The 21,282-nt window shown below is 37.0% G+C and overlaps 1 protein-coding gene and 1 non-coding gene across 13 annotated transcripts in view; one reads left to right on the top strand and one right to left on the bottom strand.

Annotated features, from left to right (window-relative positions):
• Nucleotides 1-21,282, top strand: part of ANK2 (ankyrin 2) — a 330,735-nt gene that overhangs the window by 31,872 nt on the left and 277,581 nt on the right. The window lies entirely within an intron of this gene.
• LOC119867249 lies at nucleotides 8,491-8,596 on the bottom strand. Its single transcript, XR_005382983.1, has one exon. It is a non-coding gene; the product is annotated as a U6 spliceosomal RNA (small nuclear RNA).

Here is a 21,282-nt window from a genome sequence, read left to right as displayed (position 1 = left end):
AGATGACAGATGGGGATTTCTTTAATGAGAGCATTAGTAGTCAGGGATTAGAAGGATTCAAGAAAAATTTAAGAGGTAAAATCAACAAGTATAGACTGGGTGTAAAGATGATTCCAGTTTTCTAGATTAGGTCCCTAGGGTGATACATCAAGAAGTAGCTACCAGTGCTTTTTGTCTACTTACACTGTTTCTTGAACTTTTAATTTCCACATCTTTAAATTGCATTTACTTGTTTTTTATGTTTGTTTTTTTCTTTTAGATTGTTTGATACTTGAGGACAGGAAAATGCTTTGTTTGCTTTAGGTCTCTTACTGCTCAGCACACTGCTTGGCACATTTCAAAAAATGTTTTTTAAAGGAGTCACCTTGAATATAATTATAACTGTATTTATTTTCTTTTATTTATTTAAAGATTTTTATTTGTTTATTCATGAGAGACACAGAGAGAGGCAGAGACATAGGCAGAGGGAGAAGCAGGCTCCCTGCAGGGAGCCTGATGTGGGACTCGATCCCAGGACCCTGGGATCATGCCCTGGGCTGAAGGCAGACACTTGACCACTGAACCACCCAGGTGCCCCTATAACTTTATTTCTTTTAAACATATGTTGACTTTCTTTCTCATTAATTTGAATCATTGTGTCATTATTGAAAATGATCTGATCAGATGAAATAAATATTTCAATTGCACATGGGTCCTTGTCTTAATTGACTTTCCCTCAGTGTACCACAAATACCCAAAATATAATAAAGCAAAAATACTCAAACATAACCAAAGATGAAAACTCAAAGCTGTTTTAACTATTAATTTAAGAGAGTAGAGCCAGTTGCAAGCCCAACATTCTTAATGTCTTGCTTCTGGAGGCTGTAGTTCTAACTAACCTAAGTATGGTCCTTCATGACTTTGGAGAATGATGAACCTGCCATATCGGTTAGCTGGACTTTAAGATTATCTCTAGAGCAAAACTGTCGATACTACTCTCCTAAGGAAGAGATTTATTTGTGGTTATCGCAGTGGAATCGTTTTCATTTCTTAAAGCAATCTGTCATTTCACGGTCAACCTAGAATGGTGGTATTTTCCATTGTTATTCTTTATCACTATAAGACTATAAAAATCAGGAATAATAAAATCAAAGCTCCTGGGAGCCTTTTAAAACTGTTGGAAAAGCGGTTTTGTTTATCAAGTACACAGTTTGGTATGCCTACTTTTCATATAGTTTTGAGAATATATGCTCAATATAATTAATATAAACTCTACTATTTATAAGATTTAAATTCTAATCAAATTAAAGATCATTGTCTAAATTGAGCCATGACCAATTTTTTATAATTATGAATTATAACTAGGCTACACAGGAAAACCAATCTCACGACTTTATACTCTTAAGTGTTAGAATGTTCAAGCCTGGAATTACTATGAGTATCTGCAAGGTCATTAGAATCCCTTCAAAGGGAAAGCAAGGCATTCTGCTACTTGGAAAAATATCTGTCACATCTGTAACTGGCATGGTCTGCTTCACTCATTTTCCTTAATCTGTGCCCTGTCACCTGTTGGTTAGTGAGAGAGTGACCTGCTGATTTTGTTTTTTTTTATCAAACCTTTGTTTCTGTAGGACTATATTTAGAATCAGTTTCTCTATGACAGAAAGGTAAAAGGAGAGGTGAAAGAAGATGAAACCAGGGATGCTTTGAAGAGCAAACAGCAAAGATGGGAAGGGAGTGGATGGACAGAGGAAAGGAAAAAGACACAGGAAAGTCCAGTAGGGACAGTGTAGTAACCTCCACATGATCTATTATTAGTGCATTGACCATATGGACAAAATTGTATGGAAACATTTTAACCTATAAAATACATGAGCAAACTGTCCTTCAAAGGCATTACTTATATATATTATTCTTATCAGACTCCAGAAATTTATTTTGTCTACTATAAAGAAGTTGAATTTCTTTAAACAAAAACCTCAATATAGAGTTTTCACTAACTCAGAATATCTTTTTTTTAAAAGATTTTATTTATTTATTTAAGACAAAGAGAGAGCATACATGTGCATGCATGAGCAGGGAGGGGGTGGCAAGAGGCAGAGAGAGGGAGAAGCAGATGCCCTGCTGAGCAGGGAGCATGTGGCAGGGCTCCATTCCTGGACCCTGAGATCATGACTGAGCTGAAGGCAGATACTTAACTGAGTCATCCAGGTGCCCCAGAATGTCTTTTCTTTTAATTAGTCCCATTAATAAGATTTTACTGCATGTATCTAGTACCACTCACCACTTTATATTTAAAAACTCAATGTTAACTGACATCAGTGAGAAGTTCCCGTAGACATTGATTGCTTTTAAGTTTGAAAGGAGTATACTTCTAAATAGTCATTAGTTCCTTCAAAGAAGATGATTCCATTCCAGGGTAACACATTCGTTGGTGCCCAGCTAGAATGATGAGGCATTTCTCCCAATTAATAAAGCTGGCTTGCATTTAATTTAAATTAATCACTAATTGAACTATCTTGATCCTAGCAGCATGACATGTAGGACTATTTAGCAATGAAGTAGTAAGAAGCTGTGTATTTATTTATTTATTTAAAATATTTAATTTATTTATTCATGAAAGAGAGACAAAGGCAGAAGGCAAAGGATCCCTGCAGGGAGCCTGATGTGGGACTCGGTCCTGGAACTCCAGGATCATGCCCTGAGCCCAAGGCAGACGCTCAACCACTGAGCCACCCAGGCATCCCAGAAGATGAATATTTAATAGAAAGAAAGATCTGTTTTTTAATTGAAAAATTCATTATCACTGACAATTCTTGGGGAAATTTTTGCTATCATGGCAATTATTCTTAGCAGAATCTCCTTGCTTTTCTGTTGTAGAATCAAGGTGTTTTGATGATATGACTCTAAATAAGAATCACCTTGGGAAATAATTTCCCTTGAAGAAATTATTTAAATCACTTGTGGAGAATACTTAATAGTTGTTAGTTTAGACTTCAAATAGATTTGCATGGTAAGTGATAAAGTGTTTTTAATGATGATGAAAGATTATTTATTATTAACAAGCACAACTGGCCACTCATCTGTCAAGTCTTCATTTAGATGTTTTTTCTTCAAGGAAATCTTTTCTACCTATAATTAAATGAACTTAATCATTACATTCTACACAAGTCCTCAATAAATATTTGCTAAAAAAAATACATGAAAACCTATATGTAATATACAAAAATTTTACTTTTTGTATTAACTTGGATTTGAATTTGCATGATTTATAATTTGCATCTAAATATGCAGCAAATATCTACAATAATTCAGCTTTATTTGCTACTAGGATGCATTACTTCTTATTTCATTAAGATTACATTTATTTTTAGATTTTTAAGAAGTTATACGTATTATTAATTTAGTTAATAATTAATTTAATATCACTATTAATGATGAAATGCCCATCATTATTAAAACTTAATGAAAGATGTTTAGCCTTTTTTTTTTTTAAAGATTTTATTTATTTACTCATGAGACACACACAGAGAATGAGAGAGAGAGGCAGAGGGAGAAGCAGGCTCCCTGCAGGGAGCCCGGCATGGGACCCGATCCCAGGTCTTCAGGATCAGGCCCTGGGCTGAAGGCAGCGCTAAACTGCTGAGCCACTCGGGCTGCCCAGATATTTAGCTTTAATGCACAATTTCCTCTTCCACTTTATCCATTGGACTGATTATAAAACCAATTCACCTTCAGTATTTGAAACATACATGAGACTATTCCTCTGTTGTGGATAATTGTTTCAGTTGTGAATATTATATAAGCAAGGAGAGAAAATATGGTTTAAATGTTCTGACTTAAAATACTTTGCATCTTATGAATATTATGTGCAGAATGCCTCAGTATTTTATTCCCTGTTCTCTCTTTACATTTTATATATTTAGTGCTCATTGTTATGTTTCTTGAAATAAAATATCATATAAGTTCTGCCATAAATGTTGAGCCAGCTTTATAAAAGTGGTCTTGCTTAAAACTATAGAATTTGTCTGGGAGTCACACGGGAAGGTAGGAATGTGTCCGGGCAGCTCTCAGATGCATGCCCTCAGCCCCTTCTTGAGAGCACGATGCATGTCTCTGTAATTTCTCAATTCCTCTTGCAGTTAGATAGCACAAGTTACTTGCATCTGGTTTTCAACTCCATTCCTAAACAGGGTCCATGGCTATAAGGAGTGGAAAAGCAGGATTACTATTTATTCCTCCCACTGTGTAATCTATAAAACTCTCTAAGCCAAGCAAAATCTTGTAGGCATTGAAGGTCAAAACAGCAACATAGATATGTTCATTGATAGTGCTAGTGTTGCTTGGGTAACAAGAAATCTAGACAACAGGCAGCCAGAAATCTTAGTCTCATTAAAGAAACTAGCTAATAGCAAATTGGAAATATTTGATTTTGTATATCTGGTATTTTGAGTCCATTCATTTAAGGTTTTTTTTTTCCTTCTTAAGACTGTATCTTCAAAGGATATTGAAATTTTATGCTAAGTTTAACTGATATGAGAGCTATGGCAGATATGCTTAGACTCCGGTTGGTAGAGACTTTGCTTCTTCTCACATTGGGCTTCTGAGATCTCCCTCGGGGTTGTCATCCACCTGCCAAATGAGGAGGTGAGAATGTGGAGGATGGTGCAGGGGGTCTAAAGGAGGATTGTGCAACCCTGGGAGGGGGTATATATATATATATAATCTTCCGCTTAGGTTCCATAAGCTATCTTGTGGTCTAACCAAGTGAAAAAGGTGTGAGAAAATGAGGTCTTCAGGGGGGTGACCATTTTCCAAAAACAACACTTTTTCATGAAAAGGCAGCATTAGTTTTTGGTGATTCACTTCTCTACTAAGAGAGTGAATGTGATTGCCATTTTCAAACAACAATGAAAACTGTTGTTAGAGTATGGTATTGAAAACAAGGCTATTTTTAAAAATGGAAACTAGGGGGCATCTGGGTAGCTCAGTCAGTTAAGCCTCTGCCTCTTTTTTTTTTTAAGATTTTATTTATATATTCATAGAGACACACACAGAGAGAGAGAGAGAGAGGGAGGCAGAGACACAGGCAGAGGGAGAAAAAGGCTCTATGCAGAGAGCCTGACTTAGGAATCGATCCAGGGTCTCCAGGATCACACCCTGGGCTGCAGGCAGCCTTAAACCGCTGCGCCACCAGGGACTGCCCACCTCTGATTCTTGATTTCAGCTCAGGTCACGATCTCAGGTCATGATCTCAGGGTTCAGCCTGAATTGGTCTCTGTGCTCTGCGGGGAGTCGGCTTGAGGATTCTCTCTCCCTCTCCCTCTGCTCCCTCTCCAACTCACTCTCTCTCTCTATCTCTCATATAAATAAATCTAAAAAAAAAAAAAACCCAGAAACTAAATACTATTAATTTGTAATTGAGTAAGTTTAGGACTAGCAGGGTTTTAGAACTAGAGGGGTTGCTATGTCATGAAATAGAATCCCATTTAGATGATTAAGGAGATATTCTTAGATTTCAGAAATTCAGAACAGTTGTTCCCCTTTTTTACTTCTGGTGATTATTTTTAAGTGAAGAGATAAAAATCCCTCTTTCTGCAGTAGCTTAAATAAAATTGCTAAGCAGAATGATAGTTTTATTTAGAAGATATATACAACACATCCTTTTGTGTTATAATGATTATATAAATATTCTATGATGCTAAAATAAATTACTGTGATTAAGAATAACTATGTCCTCATATACTTTGCAAAGTATTTCTAGGTCTTTATGCCACTTGGGCCCCTCGATGACCCTTTGAGAAAGTTAGAATAGGTATTTTTAGCTCTCCTTTTGGACAAGGAATATAATAGAGTTGGAGTTTTTGTTTGTTTAAGATACTCATAGAGTTTAAATGGCTATCTCAAAAGCCTTTGGATTATAAAGGTTAGATGAGTGAGAACTGTAACCATTATGATGCTGTTTTCGTGACCCATAGTGATACCTATCCAGACACTGGGAAGGACCATTATTGTAGATTTTTCAGTTTGTACAATCTATACACATACCACAGATGCAGATAATGTGAGCATCACCAAGGTGACTGAAATGACAGATCAGCATTGCTGGTTTTTTCATTTTGCTGGTGCAGGCATATTTTGTGTATTGGCTTTTAAATATTTATAGGATAGAATTCCAAGAGTGGACAGATATTATGCATTTTTTCTTTTAATCCACAAGGCGAAAGTCATCAAAACTGTAGCTTCAATGTATATATTTCTAAACAAACCCAGATCTATTTCTACTATTTTCAAGAACTGCTTTTATTTCGTACAATTGACTTTTCATCCTTTATTCATTGCCTCTTTATTGAGTTTTTATTGCCTAGATTGTTCAGTACAGAGATAAAAGACAAGGCCCCTTTACTCAAGATCACAGTCTCATGAGATACAGACCGAGAGGAAGCTGAGAATTCTTATAGTCTAATAAAGGTGAAGAAAGAAGGGAGCCCTTATAAGCCTTATAAGAGAGGTTAACAGCCTTGGGGAGGATGGAGAATGGGTGGTGTAGAAGGTGTTCTGGAGGAGGTCATATTTGAATTGATTCTGGAAGGATGAGTAAGAGTTCAAGTGGACATGTATTGCTTTTTAAAATGTAAAATAAGTCTAAAATATTATATCCACATCTGGGCTTCAGAAAAAAATATTTAAAGGACAGCTCAGTAGAAAGTCATTAACAGGGATCCCTGGGTGGCGCAGCGGTTTGGCGCCTGCCTTTGGCCCAGGGCGCGATCCTGGAGACCCGGGATCGAATCCCACGTCGGGCTCCCAGTGCATGGAGTCTGCTTCTCCCTCTGCCTGTGTCTCTGCCTCTCTCTCTCTCTCTCTCTGTGATTATCATAAATAAATAAAAAATTAAAAAAAAAAAGAAAGTCATTAACACTGGGAAACAAAAGTAATAAAAAATACTAGGTGCTAAAGTCAGCATGAAATAAATATGGTTAGATTCATAATGAACTTGAACTTATTATGTACTTCCTCACTTATTGTGACCTACATATATTTCTTGATTTGTAAAGTTTATCCTTTTCTTTAACTCTGTCCCTGTTCTGACTCTAGTTATCCTAAATGAAATATGTCCATACACCCACTGTGAGGCACTTATTATATGTATTTTTTCCCATAAGTATATAAATATTATGTATGTTGGTTGATTATTTATGCCTAGTCTCATTGTATCAGCCCTCATCTTTCATAGATTTCTGTAGCACTTACATTTCTGTGGGTTGTTTTTTTTTTTTCATTATTCCCAGGGCAATATAGATTGCCTACCTAGATGTCATCCATGTTTGCAAATTTTGACTTTGTATGTGAAAACAAAAACCTTTATCTAATTTTCTTTTAAGAGAGATAAATTCGTATCTTCTGAAACAGTTTATTAGGAGTGCTGCATGACTGTAGGAGAGAAAGGGAAAGATAGAAAGTCTGGTCTGGTCATTAAGATAAAGCACAAGTCAAATTTATTTGAGTTGTCCACAGTGAGCAATGATGAACTTCTTGCTGTTCTTGACTTTCTTGAACCCAAAATGCTCCATGGTTTCTACAATCTTCACATCCTCTTTCACTTTGCCAAAGACCTTATGCTTGCCATCAACCACACAGTCTTAGCAGTGCAGGTGAAAAACTGGGAATCATTTGTATTGGGTTTAGTATTTGCTGTGGGCAAGATGCCAGGACCTATATGTTTTGGGATAAAGTTCTCATCAGCAAATTTCTCCCCATGGATAGACTTGCTACTAGTGCCATTATGGTGTGTGAAATCACCACCTTGACACATAAATTCCCAAATAATTCCGTGAAACGTGGAACCTTTATAACCAAATCCCAGTGTTCGGAATGCAAAAGGTTTCTGCAGTCTTTGGAACTTTGCAAATAGTGTGAAGGTGATGCAACCTAAGGGCTTGTCCTTGACTGCAATGTTCAAGAACAGGGTGGATTGACCTTGGCTGGGTGGCAGCATTGTTGGTGGCATCTGCAAAACCTCATTGGTCCTCTTTTTGAAGATTGAAGTGCTTCTAGAATTCCCCGAATAGCATCATATGCTGTCTATAAGAAATCAGAAACCATGAATGTTTTTTTACTGGGTATGTATAAATTCCAGTGTCAGCTATCTCTTGATGCTCTTCATTATAATAAGTACTGTGGCGAACTAGTAATGTTTTGGGAACTGCAGGCTGTGTAGGGCTCAGGGACTCTGGAGTTCTCCAGAGGAGGAGGCATCTCCCTGAGAGGCACAATTGAGTCACTGGGAGTTTTCACAGGCGCCTTTCTGGCTATGTGAGAGGGCCTTCATTAGTGTTAGCATTAGCATCATGCTTCATTTTCTTTTTAAAAATTTTTTTTATTTTTAATTTGTTTTTATTGAAGTTCTATATGCCATTAGTATTAGCATTAGCATCATGCTTCATTTTCTTTTTTAAAATTTTTTTATTTTTAATTTGTTTTTATTGAAGTTCGATATGCCAACATATAAAAAATACAGAACGCTTCATGAATTTACACGTCATCCTTGTGCAGGGGCCATGCTAATCTTCTCTGTTTGTTCCAATTTTAGTATATGTGCTGCCAAAGCAAGCACCATCCTTCATTTTCAAACATAATTTTAAAGTGGAAGTGTTTACCTGTGTAAGGTGAGGATTTAAGAGCACACCATCATGAACAATTGGCCTCACAGTTCTAAAAGCATGATCATAGTCTTATTTTAATGGACTTCATGTAACAAAGCTCAAAAACCTCGGAATATTAATCTTTTACAAAATGGTATTTAGAAAAGAAGAACATTGTATGTCTCCAAAAGACACTGAAACAGAAGTCAAATGACCTGAGCTGGAAAGGAAACTAACATTTATCTGCATATGGGCCTTTACCTCTGCTAGTGGAACACCGTAGTTCATTGACCCGCTACAATTGTTACACAGACATAATTAGCACCATACTATACAAATGTGTAAACTGAGGCCCAGAGAAGTTGGATGACTGTATCCCGAATTGGAATACAGGCTTTTCTGGCTCTCCTGTGTATGGTGTCACCTATCAGTTCTGCTTAAATGCATCATTTGATCTTTCTCAGCTATAGTTCTCATAGTTAATTATCACAGCGTAATGAACTACCCCAACACTTAATGCTTAAAACAACAATAATTTAAATTCTCTCATGCTCCACTAGACTCCATTAGCTTTCTTATAGTGTAGTCTCAGGACAGCATTCCAAGAAGGTGAAAATGGAAGTTGTAGGATGTCTTAAGGACTAGGCTCTAGAAGTCCCACGGTGCCACTTCACCACGTTCTTTTAGTCATAAGGCCATCCCAGGTTCAACAGGTGGAAAATAGATTTTATCTCTTGTGGGAGGAATTGCAAATATTCTATGACCAACTTAATCAGCCACTATTCTTTTCCGATTTTGCTTTTTAAGACGTATTATGTTGCACTATTACCAAAGCACTTAAAAATGTTAGAATGCAGATTTAGATTCTTAAATGTGTCTTCTAATTTTGTCCTACTTTATCACTGTGAAGGAGCTATTTGAAAGAAGAAAATGAGTGTGAAGGTACCTTGAAAGCCTATAAATAGAACCCTCTGTAAGCTAAGGTGTTATTTAAGATTTATAGAAGATGCTGGGATTTATAGTTGAAAGGCATTTTTAATAGATTAAAAATAAATGAAAGAGAGATTTGAAACAAAATCTTGTTCATAGGGCATAGAAATTTTCCTCAAGACTCGGAAGCATTATTGGTTTTTTGAAATGTAATAAAATGTGATTTTTAAAAATTAAATGTTTTGTTGCTTGTGTGTGTAGAATAAAGCAATGAGTAAAAGTTGTGTGAAGTCAAAGTCTTGCCATCTTTTGGGTAGTTAATAGTATTAGACCCAGATACTCCCACACCAAGAAGTCTGTGGAATCATATTATGGACATGGGATCATCCTGACTAATGCAGAAATGCCAGATAACTCAATCCCAATTCCTCCTTCTAAAATCTAATTCCTTTTGGCATCTCAAAATATTGTTGCAGTGTGCAAAAATGAGTTCTAAAATGAGAAACCGCAATGGTGCTACAAAAAAGATATGGGATTTCTTTTCTAAGGGAGGGCTGAGTGAGATGTTGGGACTTTATTTAGGAAGAAGTTCTTAAAAATTAACAACCTTCAGAGATGCAGGTTTCCAATTAGGGAATGAAGAAGTCATGAGAATAAAAGGTACAGCATAGGGAATATAGTGAATGGTATTGCAATAGCATTGCATGGTGACAAATGGTGGTGAGCATAGCACAATTGTGAGCATAGCATAATGTATACAGTTGTTGAATCACTATATTTTATGCCTTGAATTAATGTTAAACTGTGTCTCAACTGTGGTCAAATTGAAAAAATGTATTGATGTGTCAAAAAGGATTTATAAGCTGGTCACCATGACCCTACTTCCCATACTCACATAAGCTGCTTGCCTGTGTGAGGCATTGAGTTTGAAATGGTGACAGAATTATGGCTGAACAGAGCCAAACTCCCTGATGTTTAATAACTAAAGAATTTGGGGGCTGCTGCTGGGCATATCAATGGTACATTAGTGACAAAGAGGAGACTCTCTGGTGTCAGGGTGCAAAGTGAAGAGATGAACATAAGAGTTCATGTATCTGCCTCCTGATCAAGCTCTGAATAAGTGATACAGATTCAGTCTGTCTACGAACCATACCATAAAAGCCGATTTGGGCAGTAATACTTTAGCACAGATTGCACCTGCTGCTCTTAAAATGCTGCTTATCAGGCATCTTTAGGAGCATTATATTGATATCCAGTCCAAGACAGCCTGAAATTTTGACTTCTCCCAATATTTCTGTAACTGGTTGATGGGCATTAAGGAGGGCACATGATGTAATGAGCAGTGGATGTTATATAAGACTGATGAATTACTGACATCTACCTCTGAAACCAGTAATATGTTATATGTTAATTGAGTTTAAATAAAAAATATTCCTGTAAAACTACTTCAAAGAATGGAGAAGAAGAATTATAACTCCAAACTGCCTTGAATTCCAAATTCAGAAATTAAGGCAAACTGAAGAGTAGTCCAATTCTTTGATCGAATTTTGGGTTGGTATGGTCTTTATAAGTTGTGACACTTTATCTATATATATATATTTTAAAGGTTGTGAATTTTATTGTGTTTGTCATTGTTAACTTTTTCTCAGAGTGAAGTTATGATTTTCACACCAGCTGGCAACTTTAAGATTGATTAGGAAGAAAAATTATCAAATGATGGTAGTTCAACTTTCTGAAACAAAGAGATGAAATAGATGAACATGGATAATTTTGAAAATTGTCCAAATTAGCTTTAAATAATAGTAGCTAACATTATTGAGTGCTTATTATGTGCCAATATTTTAAGAATTCCACATTAATTAACTAATTTATCCCTATTAGACAGCCCAGCTTCATAGATGAGGAAATTGCAGCATAGGGAGGAAATAAAACTTTGTCTAGATTCACAGAGAATCTAGACAAACTGTTTCTGGCAGTTTTATTTCCATGTCTGCTCTTATTTTTTTTAAAGATATGTGTATATATATTTTTAAAGATTTTATTTATTTATTCATGAGAGACACAGAGAAGCAGAGACATAGGCAGAGAGAGAAGCAGGCTCCCTTGTGGGGAGACCAATGTGGGACTCGATCCCAGGACTGCAGGATCATGATCTAAGCCCAAGGTGGACGCTCAATTGCTGAGCCACCCAGGTGTTTCACCATGTCTGGTCTTAATCATTCTCTTCTACCGTCTCTTGGCTTATCTCTGTCAGACATGCATCCAATCTCCAATGGATTTCCCAAAGGCCTGGGTAACGGATTTTGTAGAATTGTCAAAACCCAATTATTATGCATATGTTATCTTAATCTATAAGAATTTGTGATAAGGTGTTCAGAGGGCTGCTGTTTTGTGGCACTAGGTTGGGTACTTTTAGAAGCTTTAGAAAATCTTTCAGGTTATTAAATTACCATTTCGGCCACAAATATATGCTTTAATTCTCTATATTTAGTCCCAAACTCATTATTTGTACAAGAAATAATTTGCTATTTTGAAATTCTGCTCATTATGTAATAGTATTGACACATTCATTGAAGCTTCAGATAAAAGTCTTCTGTCCTCTCTTCTATCACCTTATTGTCCAGGCACTATGTGAGCACACTGGCTGAATTATCGCAGGCATGCAACAAATCTTCACTGATTGAAAGACAGTGACTTCACCCTAATTGTTCTTCATTTGAAAATTCACTGAAATTTGTTGCTTCCTTTTTTTAGTAATAGAGCTTGTAGCAAAAATGTCAACTCTATGATAACCAAGAACTTAAGTGTTTGGAATTCACTGTGATTCTTCTTTGATGAAAATCTGTCTCAAATTCATAATTAATTCAGCCAGTGTTTATGTTGGACCCGAGTGTATAAAGAAACTTTCACAAATGAATAGAACTTCTTGAGCTTCCTTAGTTGGTTGTTTTTGTTTCTCTTTTCAATTAATGATGATAAATTTTCCTGGTGAACATATGGCCAACATACTAAATAAACGTGTGTGTGTGTGTGTGTGTGTGTGTGTGTATGTGTCTTAAAGATTTAATTTATTTATTTGAGACAGAGAGTGCACATGAGAGGGGGCAGGGGGCAGGGTGCAGAGAGGAGGGGGAGGGGGAAGCAGACTCCTCACTGAGTGGGAAGCTGGATGCTGGGCTCAAACCCAGGACTCAGAAATCATGACTTAAGCCAAAGGCAGACACCTGACTGACTGAGCCACCCAGGTGCCCCACATTAAATAAATATTTAAATTAAATTGGAATTGAAGTAATTGCAAATCAAAGTCATTTTCTCTGCTTATTCTAATATATCTGCAAGTCATATCCTATTGAATTCCTCTGTGATTTAAAAAGAATAGTTTCTAACAAAGTGGAGGCATGCTATTTTGCTTAATCATTAGATTAGTAAATAAGTAAAGACTTATCAACCTATCTTTGAGGCAATGACTTAAAGTCATTAGAAAAGATACGGTCTTGAAGGAATCTCATTTATGTAAAGTTTACAAGTTTGAACATTTAACTGGAAACCTTTGATTATGTATTCAAAACAATTACTTCAGCACCAAGAGGACCAGAAAGAATTTATTGCCATGGAGAGCACTGTATTGCTCTTGTATATAATATAAAGTTAAAGCTGCAGTGGATCTCAGTTATCTTCCTTTTCTCAGCAGCTTTTACAGATATGATTGATATAGATATTTAGTGTGTATATTTAGTGTAGGGTACAGTTGGATGTTTTGACATATATATAAGCCAAAAAGCCATCACCACATTGAGAGAATCAACATATTTAGTGATCTTTGGATGGATGGTGGTATTTGAGATATCAGAACCAGATTCCATTTTTTCTCCAGCAAAAATTTTACTACTGAGTTGAATTTTAACATTAAAGTGAGATTTGTCTGCATTTATTTGTGTTTAGTCACAAAGCACTGATTTCTAACTATAGGTTAGATATATTCATTTTTAAATTCGGGGTGTGGCTGGAGTATAAACTGTAGCATGACTGGCCTCCAGTGGTGTCTTTGAAGAATAGCACTGCTGCGAGATTCAAAGAGGCGAGATTTTAGCAAAGAGTCATCACACGTTAGCTAAGATCCTATGCACTAATGGGCAGGGCTGGCGAAATGGAACATCCATGATGGGAGGTGGGAACTATTTTCCTCTAATCTCAGGATTCTCTCGTATGGAAAAAGTGTTCTGATGCTAGCTGATACTTTAATGCAATTGTTGCTCACAACTTTTTGATAGAGGAAGAATTACACTGCTTTTCATTTTCTTTCTTTTTTTTTTTTTTTTTAATTTATTTACTCATGAGAGACACAGAGAGAGAGGCAGAGATACAGGCAGACAGAGGAGAAGCAGGTTCCATGCAGGGAGCCTGATGTGGGACTCAATCCCAGGTCTCCAGGATCAGGCCCTGGGCCAAAGGCAGATGCTCAACCGCTGAGCCACCCAGGTGTCCCTGCTTTTCATTTTCTAAGAGAAGACACTTAATTCTCTCTGGCTATCTTTTCTCTACCCTGCTGATACTTCCTCAATATATATATTTATTAGAGGTGCCTGGGTGGCTCGGTCATGCCTTCAGCTCAGGTCATGATCCCACAGTCTCCCTGCTCAGTGGGGAATCTGCTTCTTCCTCTCTCTCTGCTTCCACCCCAGCTTGTGCTCTCTCTCTCACTCATTCTATCTCTCAAATAAATAAAATCTATCTATCTATCATCTATCTATCTATCTATCTATCTATCTATCTAATCTATCTATCTTTATTATATTACCTGTTTTTTGTTTTTTTCTTACAGCTTTTAATTTTGGTTAAATACTCCAAGAACTCTGAAATTGTGCCTGTATATGTAAACATCAATGATCTACATAACAATGGCATTGTTAATTTGAAGTGATTTTAATGATGAACGTACGTAACCAGGAAGTTTGCTTGTGATTAGTATCAGGCAGGAAGACAAGCAGTATTCAGTATTCAGATTTTAAATGATTATTTTTTAGCATGTCCTTTCTTGATAGTATTTCTATTATTCTATTGTCCACAGCAGTAGAAAAGAGGAATCATAAATAAAATGAGGGAAACCAGGGAAAGGGTCTAAGTTAAAATAAGCGAAGCAGATATTGTGTTTTTCTGGTTGTAAGTGTAATAATAATTAGTCTATAGAAAATTAAATCCTCCAGCATAGGAAAAAGAGAACTTCAAATACTTGGATTGGTCAGGGCCAGTTATGAGTTAGGCATGAGTATCTGTAGCCCACTTAGGTTTTTTCTCAGACTTTTCTACTCACCTCCTCCAGGCCACCATCACTACATACCTTTCTCCTTCTGATTTCTGGCTGAGGGCAGGAACTCTGGAATATTTATTTTTGCCTAGTATCTCATCTAAATACATTTCTACTGTACCTCTCATTGTCTGTGTATGCTTACATTTATGTTCTTCTATGGTTTTTGTACATGTGGGTTTGTATTAGGTAAGTGTAATTCAGGCAATGGCAGATGGAGACCATATCCAGATGTCCAAATTTCTTAGGTCTCTTCAGCCATGAATCCAAATAAAGTTAGTTTAATAGTCACATGTCTTCTTTTATGCATATCAGCATCTCAATCTCCTGAAAAGCCAGCTCTTCTTGTTCCATTCACTACTCTTGTATTTCTTTTTAGGAGGGGGCCTCTCCAGATGGGGTCTAACGTGTGCTCATGAACAAGTCATGTGAACTATCTTATCAGCTGCCATAGAGTGCCTGAACACATTGTCCCTTTTCTTCCACTGCCTACTGCTCTATCACCAGGCTCCACTGAGTCACCAGCACTCAGGTGCCAAAGATACATGTTATCTGATTGGAGCTCATTCCCCATTGTGTTATGTTGAAGGGTGTAATGTTGCTTGTGTCCCAGTGCCTTACAAAATCCATCCTAATTCTTTGAATAAGGTTCAAATATGAGGAAGACTTGGGAGCTGATAAGGAGTTAAATGTCTGTGACAGCAGCCAGCTCTTCCTGTTTTATGAAGAAGACCTTGTTACTACATGAATCTCCTGTGATTTGATCCTCTTTCCATTTGGATGAGTTCTTTACCAAAAGGCTCCCTGGTCTCTTTATTAATTAGGATTAATTGATTAAATAATTGATTTGCCATTAGAACCGGTGAAGATCCACAGCAACAGTGGCTTAAATGAGTTGGAAGTTCATTTCTCTCTCATCAAATAAATCGAGACGTGAATAACCTGGGGCTGGTATGGTACGCACTTGACTGGGTCAGGAATCCAGGGTTCACCTATCTTTTGCTCTGCCATTCTCACCATGAGGTTTCTACCTCATAGCCTGAACTGATGGCTCAAGATCTAACCATTATGTCCAGCAGAGTGCAGAAAGGGAGGGGTAGTCATGCTTTGTCTTTAAGGACAATTTCAAAAGTTGCAAGCAACTTTTTAAAAAATCCTATTGGTCATCACAGAGTTATGTCATCACACTTGGCTTCTGATGAGGCTGGAAAATATAGCCTTCTACTATGCATGTGTCCAATTATTATTATGGTGATTTTATCAAAGCAAGAAAGGAGAACAGCTACTAAGGAAAGACAATTGGATTTTTTCACAGTACCATTCAAATAGATTTCTGGAACACCCAGCCTACCAGTCAACCTTAGACCAAACCAGTATTAATTGCTTTTAAGGCCATCTTAGGCTATTTTATTTGGTCCTCTGTATGACAAATTATTACCACTCCTTTAATTTCTCTTCTGGCTAAGGTTGTCTGTTAATTCTTTTTAAAAAATCGCCCAGTGCACTTTTCCTTTTCCTTTTATCTCATTGGATTAGCTTAAAGTGAGACACTCATTCTCTGTGCTGTGCTAGAATTATCTATATGATGTGATTGATTACCTGACTATGCTCTTTGTACCAAATTGTGTCAGATGGCATGCTATGATGACAAGTATTCATTCCCTTGATGACAAAACAAGGGAATGAGATAAAGACATAACAAAAAAGCCAAACTATAGACCAATATCTGTCATGAAAATAGATGTGAAACTTCTCAATAAAATACTAGCAAAGAGAATGTATAAGAAAGATTTATACATCATGACTGGCATTTATTCTAGATAGACATGTTAGGTTCAACATTAAAAAAATCAATTAGATCAACAAGGTAAAGAAGAAAAATCACATGTAGAAAAAACATTTGACAAAATGCAATATCAAGTTTTGTTTTGTTTTGTTTTGTTTTTAAGTAAGTTCTACTCCCAACGTTGGGCTCAAACTCACAACCTCAAGATCAAGAGTCACATGCTCCACTTACTAAGGCAGCCAGGCACTCCCAATATCAAGTTTATATATATATATATATATATATATATATATCAAACTAACAATAGAGGAAACTTACTCAGCTTGATAATGAACATATACAAAAAAAAAAAGAACATATACAAAAAACCTACAGCTAGCATTATATTAAATGGTGAGAAATTAAATGCTTTCCCCTGAGACTGAGAAGAGACAAGAATGTTCTCTCTCACTTTTCTTATTCTACCTCACAGGGGAAGCTTAGTTAATACAAAAAGACAAGAAAAGGAATGTATAAAAATATTGGGGGAAAGAAATAGAAAGATGGCAAATACACATGTTAAAATATGCTGGACACAGTAAATTTAAGGAATTGCAAGTTAAAATAACGAGACACCATTGTACACCTATTGGAATTATTGAAATCCAAAAAAAAAAAAAAATCCCTGATACTATCAAATACTGGTAAAGGTGTGGAGTAATAAGGACCCTTATTTATTACTGTGGGAATGCCAGTGGCACAGTCACTTGGGAAGTCAGTTTGACAGTTTCTTAGCAAAGCTAAACATAGTTTTACCATGCAATCCAGCAGTCATGTTCCTGGGTATTCACCCAAGTGAGATGAAAACTTCTGTCCACACAAAAACTGCACGTTTACAGCAGCTTTAATCATAATTATGCAAAACCTGAAACAATCAAGATGTCCCTTAATATGTGAATGGATAAGTGAACTGTGTTGATCTATGTAATGGAACACTATTCAGTGATCAAAAGAAATGAACTCTCGGGGATCCCTGGGTGGCGCAGCAGTTTAGCGCCTGCCTTTGGCCCAGGGCGCAATCCTAGAGACCCGGGATCGAATCCCACGTCGGGCTCCCGGTGCATGGAGCCTGCTTCTCCCTCTGCCTGTGTCTCTGCCTCTCTCTCTCTTTCTCTCTCTGTGTGACTATCATAAAAAAAAAAAAAAAAAAAAGGAAAAAAGAAATGAACTCTCAAGTGACAAAAAAGACATGGAGGAGTTATATATAGTTTTATTTATTTATTTATTGTAGTTCAATTTGCCAACATATAGTATAACACCCAGTGCTCATCCTGTCAAGTGCCCTCCTCAGTGCCCGTCACCAAGTCACCCCATCCCCCCACCCACCTCCCCTTCCACTACCCCTTGTTCGTTTCCCAGAGTTAGGAGTCTCTCATGGTTTGTCTCCCTCACTAATTTTTCCCACTCAATTCCCCTCCTTTCCCTTATAATCCCTTTCACTATTTCTTATATTCCCCGTATGAGTTAAACCATACGATGATTGTCCTTCTCCAACTGACTTACTTCACTCAGCATAATACCCTCCAGTTCCATCCACATCGAAGCAAATGGTGGGTATTCGTCCTTTCTTATGGATGAGTAATATTCCATTGTGTATATAGACCACGTCTTCTTCATCCATTCATCTGTTGATGGACACTGAGGCTCCTTACACAGTTTGGCTATTGTGGACATGGCTGCTATGAACATGGAAGAATTTTAAATGCATATTGCTGAGTGAAAGAACCAAGACTGAAAAGACTTAATGCTATTTGATTTCAACTATATGCCATTCTGGAAAAGGCAACAGTATAGAGATAATAGAAAGATCAGTGTTTGTCAGGGTTTCTGTGCTGAGATGGAAGAGTGATAGCTGAAGCATGGAGATATTTAAGATGGTGAAACTATTTTGTACGATCCTTTAATGTTGGATACCTGACTGACATCTCACATTATTTCCCCCTATACTTCTAAGTTTTCTCCTCTTTGGATCAAAAGAAAAGGATGTTAAAAAAAAGAAAAGAAAAAAGAAAAGGATGTTGCAGAGAGAGGGGAGGTAGAGGACAAAAGAAAAAGTTAATACAACAGACATGCAACATCTAATTACGTTGTTCTGTTCTTCACAGAATTACTTTTCCTTCCTGTTACATTTACCTAAGTTACTCGCCTTCATCTACTTAGAAAATTCAATTATAAAATATCTGTTTAATATCTGAATTGTCTGAAATTCAGTAGGGACCCGAGGGGAACTTTTCATCAAACCCATGTAAATACACCCTTGTTTTGTCTCCTCCTGGTGTAATTAAATCACAAAATGGGGCTTTTTTGTATTGCTGTAATCCATAACATAAAATGCAATTGATCTTAGTGTGAAACACAAATACTGTGATACTGCTTTTTTTTTTTTTTTTTAAGATTTTATTTATTTATTCATGAGAGACACGGAGAGAGGTAGAGACATAGGCAGAGGGAGAAGCAGGTTCCTTGCAGGGAGCCCAATGCGGGACTCAATCCCAGGACCCCAGGATCACGACCTGAGCCAAAGGCAGTTGCTCAATCACTGAGCTACCCAGGCATCCCAAACAGCAACTGTTAAAAACAGTGTTATCTAAGACTATAGAGTTCTTTGAAGTGGAAAATGATTTTTTGAAATAAAGGGAAATATTAGTGATTTTTTGAAATAAAGGGAAATATTAAACAGCAATTTTTGAAAGTAGTCAAATGTTGCTCTAGTATACATCACCATGAATTTATTGTAAGTGGCTAAAATAATGGAGAATCCGGCTTAGCACTAAGCAAAATCCAGCTGAAATATGTGCTTAGTACTTTTGAAGCACCTAGGATCTCTGGAAATGCATTACTGAATACTATTTGTACATTGAATGATTCATCAACATTCAGGAGGACAAGCTTTTATTGTCAGTGTTTTAAAAGTCAGCTATATGGAGTTGATAGAGTATATACGTTAGTCATTTTTCAGGAAATGGAGTACGCGTGTAAATCTAGATGTTTAGGGGCAGCCCCGGTGGCTCAGTGGTTTGGCACCACTTTCAGCCTAGGGCGGGATCCTGGAGTCCCAGGATCGAGTCCCATGTCGGGCTCCCTGCATGGAGCCCGCTTCTCCCTCTGCCTGTGTCTCTGCCTCTCTCTGTCTTTCGTGAATAAATAGGTAAAATCTTTAAAAAAAATCTAGATGTTTATTTAAATCTAAAACAAGAGGAAGATAAGCCTAGCTTTGTAGTAAAAGACTAATATTTGAATTGTAGCAAGTTAAAAAAAATTAGTTGTTCTTTTTGTCCCCTTCCTCCTTCATGCCTCTCATTCTTTCCCTCTGAAGACACACAAACTGCTTACCCAGGCAGTAATTTTTAAAATAGCAATGATCTCGGAAACCTGGGGTTTTGTAGTATTTGATAGTGTTAGAACAGGCTGAAGGGTAAATCTTCTTTGTCCACATTATCATTCTCCAGTCTGTTTCTCTTTTCAATATTAAGTTAGGAGTATAACCTCTACTTAATAATGTTCTTGTTCCCTCAGTGAAATACCACAATCCTTTTTTTTTCAAAGTTAAATGCTGTGTGTGTGTGTGTGTGTGTGTGTGTGTGTGTGTGTAAGAGAGAGAGAGACAGACAGACAGAGACAGAGAGACAGAGAAACAGAGATTTTGATGGAGACGTGGTAGGAATTCTGGGTTGGGAAAAGGGGTAGAAAAAGAAAGGAGTTTTTGCTCTTTTAAGAATTTTGGCAGACTTTATCACACTAAGAACTTTACAAATCTGGACAGTTGCTTTGAAGAAAAGAATTGTGAAAAATGTGTAATTAAGAAAAAATTGAAAGAGAAGATAGGATCAAAAAAAAAAAAAAAAAAAGGAAGGCAAGTGAAGTACGTCTGTTACTTAAAATTAGTAAAATAGAGAGAGGCCTGGCTGGCTCAGTCAGTTAAGCATCTGCCTTCGGCTCACACCATGATCTCAGGGTCCTGAGATTGAGCCCCACAGCAAGAAGTCTGCTTCTCCCTCTCCCTTTGCCCCTCCCCCTGCTTGTGCTCTCTCTTAATAAGATAAAATCTTAAAAAAAGAAACCCCAAAATCCTTCAAAAGTAAATAAAATAAATTTAGGAAAATAAAATATAATGGGTGAGGGTGGAAAAACCTAATATTGGTAAAAGTGTAGTATTGTTACTGGACAGAGAACCAGTTCTGAGCTGAGCTCAAGTTTGGCTACTTGCCACTTGAAAATCAATACTCAAGAGACAAGTGATGGTAGGAAAGGAAAGGTTGCTTTATCCAGAGAGCCAGCAGCCTGGGGAGATTTTAGACTACTATTCAAAGACCCTCTTCTACACCTAGATGAGGCTGGAGGGTCTTAAAGGGGGAAGGTGCAGAAAAAGGGAAGGGGGCCTATGTTCAGGAGATGCAGGTACCCAGGCTAGTTGCTTGTTGATATGATCCTGAACAGACATGCTATTCTCCGGGACAGCATTTTGGATTGTAGTCAGGGCTTATCTTCTGGGAAGGTCTGGTCCTTCACTCTTCAAGGCTACTGGTCTGCAAATTTCAAGGCATGTAGGTTATTTCTGCGGCAGACTTAGGTCTGTAAGGGACTTAGGTCACAAGCAA

Source organism: Canis lupus, chromosome 32 (assembly GCF_011100685.1).
Source record: "Canis lupus familiaris isolate Mischka breed German Shepherd chromosome 32, alternate assembly UU_Cfam_GSD_1.0, whole genome shotgun sequence".
Taxonomy (NCBI): Eukaryota; Metazoa; Chordata; class Mammalia; order Carnivora; family Canidae; genus Canis; species Canis lupus.
Note: the sequence above shows the minus strand (reverse complement) of the source record. Positions and strands in the feature narration are given on the sequence as shown.